Source organism: Cyprinus carpio, chromosome A7, assembly GCF_018340385.1.
Source record: "Cyprinus carpio isolate SPL01 chromosome A7, ASM1834038v1, whole genome shotgun sequence".
NCBI lineage: Eukaryota > Metazoa > Chordata > Actinopteri > Cypriniformes > Cyprinidae > Cyprinus > Cyprinus carpio.
In genome coordinates this window covers 6,858,341-6,865,801 of record NC_056578.1, presented here as the reverse complement: position 1 = coordinate 6,865,801, position 7,461 = coordinate 6,858,341, and the positions used below count along the sequence as shown (strand labels likewise).

The window sequence follows — 7,461 nt, the reverse complement described above, 5'->3', positions numbered from 1 at the left end:
TTACCCACAACCTTAGGGTTGGGAGTCAAACTCTCTAAACACTAGGGCACAACTCCCCTAGTGGATGAAATCCTACAAAAGGTGAGACTCATACTTGTGTTTCTATCATCATTTATTAAAGAGATATAGTGGAGAAACAGTTAAACTAAATAAGATCTCCCTCGGTATTCTTTAAGAAAATCAGCTACAAGAGGGCGAAAGAGCTCGTCTTTCTCACGGCACGGCTGCTGATTGATGAGTACATGGTGAAGCAACCAAACCCCAAAAACTTCCACTCCAAAATCCTAGCCATCAATCAAGGTGACCACTTTCTCTGACTCAGCTTTTACATACTGCAATCATAATCCTTTGTAGAGTGTATAATTAACATTTGCTAGTGTGTTTCATTGTTTGAAATCCTACTGACATTTCGGGACAATAAAGATTGGACTATAGCACTTGCTGCTGGTATCCCTCCTGGAAAAGGTTACATTGTGATGTCAGCAGCATCTACAGACATAATTAACCCTTCAGAAGAGCTTAAGACACCCACAGGCTTTGGCTTCATGGTGTTTATAAGGCTGTAATAGTCTGTAATAGTGTAATAAACTCATCTATACTGGATAACGTTATGTAACTTGAATCAATAATATTTAAAATACTTGACTGTGTCTTTTGTATCACGTTTGATTTATTTTGAAATTCTCTAATTCAGTTGTCTCCTGGATGGTTTTTGCACAAACCATCTAAATACTGAGCTGATGAATATTTTGTCAGCGTTAAAGCCACTGGATAACAGTGATATATACAGTTTAATGCTTCTATGTGACAAGGATCACATTACAAGTAATAAATTAACAACTACATCTGTGTTTGCTAAAAAAAAAAAAAAAAAAAGCTGTCAAACATACAGGCAGTTATATTATCTTTTACTATATATATATATATATATATATATATATATATATATATATATATAATATATATATATATATATTATTAAATCTAATGAATTAGGAACATTACATTAAGCCTGTACCTTCGTAATAAACATTCTAGACTGAAAACGTGTGTTGGTTATGTAGTTGAGCATCAGCACAACCTTTCGGCTGATGTTTGTAACTGCACAATGTATTGCCTTCTGGAACCACCACTAAAGCCCATTGTAGATCGTACTTATTTAAAGGAATAGTTCAACCAAAAATTAAAATTTGCTGAAAATTTTCTCACCCCCAGGCCATCCAAGACGTGTAGTTTATTTCTTCTTCAGATTTGGAGAAATGTAGCATTGCATCACTTGTTCACCAATGGATGCTCTGCGATGAATGGGTGCCGTCAGAATGAGAGTTCAAACAGCTGATAAAAACATCACAATAATCCACACCACTCCAGTCCATCAGTTAATGTCTTGTGAAGAGAAAAGCTGCATGTTTGTTAAAAAAATAAATAAATAAAGAAATCCATTATTAAGATGTTTTTAACTTCAGACTGTTGTAAATTTTCAGCAAATTTTTATTTTGGGTGAACTATTTAAACACCTGGACTCTTATATTCTTTCAAAACGCCATTCTTGAAAAAAAAAAAAAAAATGTAGTGAAACTATAACTAAAAATTGCCAATAAAAACTATTAGTTTGCCACCGAAGAGGATTGTTTGCATTTAGAATTAATTTTTGTTTATATATATAAATATATATATATATATATATATATATATATATATATATATGTTGACAAACAAATATGTCTAAGGTGAACACATGAACATGTGTCTAAGCCAAGGGTTTTAACTGATTTCAGGTCAGTTTTATAATTTAGATTCATTTTTAATTAATTTAATCAAGTTTTAAATGTAATATGTCTAATTCAAAAAGGAGAATGATATTTAGTTTCTTCCAATTCACTAAGTTTGCAAAGTCCTGATTAATAACGCACAAAAGCTACATATAAATGAAATATCTTTTAAATAGAAACTGTTTAATGGTAAAAGGTGCGTTCACGCTATGTTGTAATTACCGTAATTATGAGATTCAACTTGTAAAACGTGTTCACATCCTCGTAGTACTCGTAATTACAGCTTGTAAACTGCGAGCTTATGACTTGTATGATCGACCTGACCGCCTCAGGCTCTTGGGTTCATTTAGCTGCTATATTTAGGTGTTGATAGTGTTGCCATACAAATGCATAATTCCGATTCCAAGGACGTGAACAACTTCGATTAGAACGTCACGTGCTGTCATTTCGAAATAATCGTACTTATGACGTGACGTGTTATTTTAAGGTAACAGGTTGATCGATAACACTGTCATTTGCTATTCTATTTGCTATTGCCGTTTCTAAAACTTGCATTTACACCGTTTTCACCACCAGGTGGCGTATTTAAGTGTGGTCTTAACTGTTGACTGTAGACTGTTTGATGGTGTTTAGAGGTGACATAAATGCATTTACAAAGATACACGTGATGGACGCTTTTTAAGCACTGCTTTTGTGAAACATTCGTTTCGAAACAGTGGTTCCGGGCGCGTATCAAACTGCCAGAGGCACGTGATTTCAGTAAACGAGGCTTCATTATGTCATAACTGTATCGACACCAGGACTAAAAGCATGTTTATTATGCATTTTGGGAGATACAACAAATGAATAGGACAATAAATTATATAGCAAAATTATTATAAAACTAATTTAGTTTAGTTTTGGGAAAACTAATTTATGGAAATTTTACACAGATATTGCATACAGTAAAATGGTATGTCAAATCATTTTGTTATATCTTTTATAACATAGTTGAGAATCATCCCTATACAAAGTTTGGTATAAAAAAAATCCTGAAACCTAAAAATTAATTGGTATTTTTTTTAATTGCCTTTTTTTATGTCAATTCATGTAATTTTATTTATTTATTTATTTACTTAGAAAAACTGAGTACTGGTGTCCTCTACAGAGGGCCTACCATAACATATGAATAATAATTTATATACATATATATATATATATATATATATATATACACACACACACACACACACACACACACACACACAGAGACATACATTTTTTCTTATGCACTAAACATGTAAAGACATGAAAAGACATGTAAAGACATGAAAAAAAAACTAAAGTCACAAAAGCTTTTTTTCTGGTTTTCGGGAGGATATGAGTAAACGATCACTGAATGAATTAGTGAAAGAATCTTTTCGGTGAACGAACTGACAATGAAACATTCTTTTGAAACAATCAAAATTTCCACTAATATAAGACACAAATTCGAAATAAATCAGAATAAGTTGGGTTAAAGTGGTCCTATTATGCTCTTTTACAAAGTCTTCATTTTTATTGGGGGTGTACTAGAACAGGCCCTCATACCAGGTTGTTCGAAAAAAACAACATTATTTTTCACATATTTTACATTATTACAACACCTCTCTCCACAGTCTGGCACAAATTAGCCTTTTTCACACTTCCCTGTTTCTGGCTTCCGTCTTTTTATACGAACCACAGATTATTTAAATACTAGAACTTCCCACACTTCCGTGTTTCTGGCTTCCGGATTGGCACTTGCAGGGTAAAAGTGTGGCAACTGCTTAACAAGAATGAGTTCGAGAATCAAAGTCTTTTTATACGAATTAGAGATTATGTAAATGCTTGAACTGCCAGTATTTTACTCTACAAAGCGATAACATATCAGAATTAACTTTTTGCATCAGCTCAGGTCATCAAATACAAGTTTGTTTAAATCTAAATGGTGGCAGTTATAATTCAGTTAGTTTTGCCGTTCTGTCCGCTTTGTTCTGGTTGTGCATTATGATTCTCCATGTGAATTTTTTATTATTATTATTAAAACTATTATTATTAAAGTAATATTATATTTTCTACTTGCTCCATTATTAAAGTGATGGTTTAAATGTACGTTGTATAATGTGCCCTGGGAAATAAATATTAAACAAGAGATGACTCTGATTGCATCTGGACATAAATGTTGTCATTTTTAAGTAATTTATCATGTGGTGATTCGTGGGAAATGATGAGTAAATTGAGATAATACTCTCAAATGTACCAGTGATCAAAGACTATATAAAAAGGGATCTCAGAGATGGAGAATAGAAATCATCCGGTGCTATGTTGAGCATATTATCTCACAAGTCAGCAGTCTGAGTGGCCATATAAATTACTAACGAGTAAAATCTTATTTCTTTGTAGATTATCTAACAACAGCTTGGAAAACAGACAAAACAGAAAAGGTAAGAAGCATTATTTGAGGAAAGGGCATACTGATAAGTGACTTAAACTGTAATTCGTCAACTGGCCGCTAGAGGCTGGCTGCAAAAGGGAGTCAATCCCATAGACTCCCCATGTTTTACAGCAGAAAAAAATTAGTTTACAGCCTGGTTCAAAAAATTATTTTGGTCTATATAGCTAATTTTGCCCTTCATGACAACTGTATATTAAAGGGATACTCCACCCCAACATGAAAATTTTGTCATTATTCACTTACCCCCATGTCGTCCCAAACCCATAAAAACAAAATCCTTCTTCTCAACACAATAAAACAAATTAAGAAAACCAGAAAACCAGAAACCTAAATAAAAGTAACACTGTCAAGGTCCACAAGGACACAGAGGAGAGGAATTGTTGAACGACATTGGGGTAAGTGATTAATGACAAAATTTTCATTTTGGGGTGAAGTAACTCTTTAAGCCTTAAAGTTCTGCATAATTAAGAATGGCCACTTGAGTGACAGGTGGATTGCCTGGCTTCCACAGGTGGGTGTGGCTTCAGCAACCAGTTCCCGCCTTTTTGCCCATTTTCGATTATCCGGGAGAGTGACGCTCGGTGACATGCTGCCAAAATGGCGATGGCCCGCTCTGCCCACTTTGAGCTTCAAAAACGCTCTTCAGGAATCTACGGGAGACATCACGGACACTACATCCATAGGGCCTTTTGCACCGCAGGAACCTTTTCATAGTACCAGAACTAATTGTGGAACTACCCACTTTTTGGCATTTTCGGACCGCCGGAACTGGGTACGATTTTAGTACCAGACTGCCTTTTTTGAGAACCAAATTAGCTCCTTCTCCGGAGCAGGGTCTAACCAGTACAACTGGTACTACCGTGACATAAGTAGACATTGATAGGCCAAATGATTTAAAAAGCTGTGTAAACAAAAAAAATCATCCCAGTACTTTAGTCCTGTACATTTAGTTCGGGAACTAAAGCGGTGCGAAAGGCCCTCAAGTTTTTATACAGTCTATGGTTGTAGTCCAAACGAGTAGTTCATTGCAGTTCTAGAAAAGTGATTTCTGTTAAATAAAATATCTCTTTTTGAATTGGACTTTGAACTTCGTAATTTTACAAATATTTTTTATGCTCAAAACAGCAGCGTTACTAGTGATGGGTCGTTCTTGATATTGAACGAATCTTTAATGTGACTCGGGAAGAACGAGTCGTCTCGGGGAGTGATTCGTTCAGTCGCGCATGCGCAATATTCTATAGGTTCTGTACTGGTACTAGTAGTTCACCTGTTTCAGTCAATGCAGTCTGAGCCGTAAAGTTAATTGATTAGTTCATCTCTCGAGTCTTCGGGTTTTCTGAGTCGTTCGTTCATCATGTGACAGAAAGAAATAACAAACACATTCAGACTTAGAAAGAAACATAATAAAAAATAATAATAACCAACTCTTTAAAATCTTTGTTACAACATTCAGTGTATGGAAAATAACCATCATGACAGAAATTCACACATCTATGAACTGTAAAAGCTAGAATTCGAGACCAGAAACGCAGTAAGTGTAAGAGTAAATAATTATAATAATGATAATGATAATAATAATAACTATGCACCCATTTGTAAGGAAGCTTGTAAATTAATTTATCTATCCAATGCTGTCACGTGACATGACAAAACAACGAACGATAGGTTAAAACCTTTTATACAGTCTATGGTTAAAACGTATGAGGCTGTCACGTGATGAAAGAACGCCTCAAACCCGAAGACTTGTGTAAAGATGTGAGGAGAGATAATCATAGACTGAAGAACCAAGTAAACAATGAATTAATCTTTACTGTTTCTTACAGCATTAAAATCTTGTATTGTTTATAATATGATCAACGTTTGCCTAAGAACTAATAGACATGCCATTCTTGTTATAATATGATAAAATTAATAAAACGACTAGAAAAACAATATATCCGAATTTTTCATAGTTGAACATTACAGACTACAGTTACAATAATACAATAATAATCCTTCAATTAATTTAGTATTATTATTATTATTATTATTATTATTATTATAACTTTCTTCATTCTCTTTTTGACATTTATATAAAACCACTCGGATCACGCACTTCTCCTCACAGATTCATAAAGAATCAATGAACGTTCATCAATGATAGCGTTCCGTGAAAATATCACCGTTCACTATCCGATTCGCGCTCAGAGAAGTGCGTTCTCACTCATCATCGTGGTTTGGAAGACGCAACTCTTTCGAAACACATTTCCTAGTTAAGAACTATAGAAATGATCCCTGAAAGTATAGTCTTAACTTCTCACACTGCTCGGCGGGAACCCCATCAGCGCGAACACGAGGCTCAATGACGGTGGGGCGCAATGACGTCACAGCGGCGACTTTAAAGCGATGATTAAAACACCGCGCCAAGCTCCTCGCTTACAGAGTCCATATCAATACTGAGCACGACCCATGCTTAAAGACCGCACACATTCAGCGTATGAAGGAGTGAACGGATTAATTTGATCACGTTAAAAGTGTCTTGAGTATTTCCTGGTGAAGAAGCATCGACTTAAACATCTTCTTGTATTGAATTCCATCAACCCTTAACTTTATGTGACAATACATTCATTATTATATGTTTAAGCACTCTGTAACTGAACTTATTTCGTTCAATGAAGCATGTAAAACATAAAACTTAAGATGCGCATAATGTCATTACCCACAATCCTCCTGTGGTGAGCAGACTGTATTTGTCATGCGTGTTAAACCAAGTACGCCGAGGTTAATTAAAAAAATCATTAAAAAATTTAAAAAAACTGAATATAACCGAATAACAACATTAACAACGTATAAATGTTGAATGCATATGTTGGTGCTTCAAATAAGTAAGTCCTGTCATGCAGCTTGCAAGCATCGCTCCGGGATGAAAATCCACCTGCAGTTACATGTTTTAACCGCTGCTAGGTGTTTGGTCTGCTGTATGAATCATATCTTTAGAAGAGAGGATTGCTTAATTTAGAATAGCGCACATGCATATTATGACGCGGTGTGTACGAATCAAACAGGGATAGCTCGCTTAGCTTGCTGCTTTCAGACAGACTTCACGGAGGCGACTGACATATCACAACTGGCACTTTATACTTTATATGATGGAGCTCGTGTAACTGTCCGTCACGAACGCTGTGCCGTCCACACCGTTACTTAATAAAGAAAATAACTTTAAAAGAGCAACAGAAAAATAGAAACAACTCCCAT

General features: G+C 35.0%; 1 non-coding gene across 1 annotated transcript; it reads right to left on the bottom strand.

Moving 5' to 3' along the window:
- Positions 1–6,304: 6,304 nt before the first annotated feature.
- LOC122145833 lies at positions 6,305–6,517 on the bottom strand. Its single transcript, XR_006160567.1, has one exon. It is a non-coding gene; the product is annotated as a small nucleolar RNA U3 (small nucleolar RNA).
- Positions 6,518–7,461: the final 944 nt, after the last annotated feature.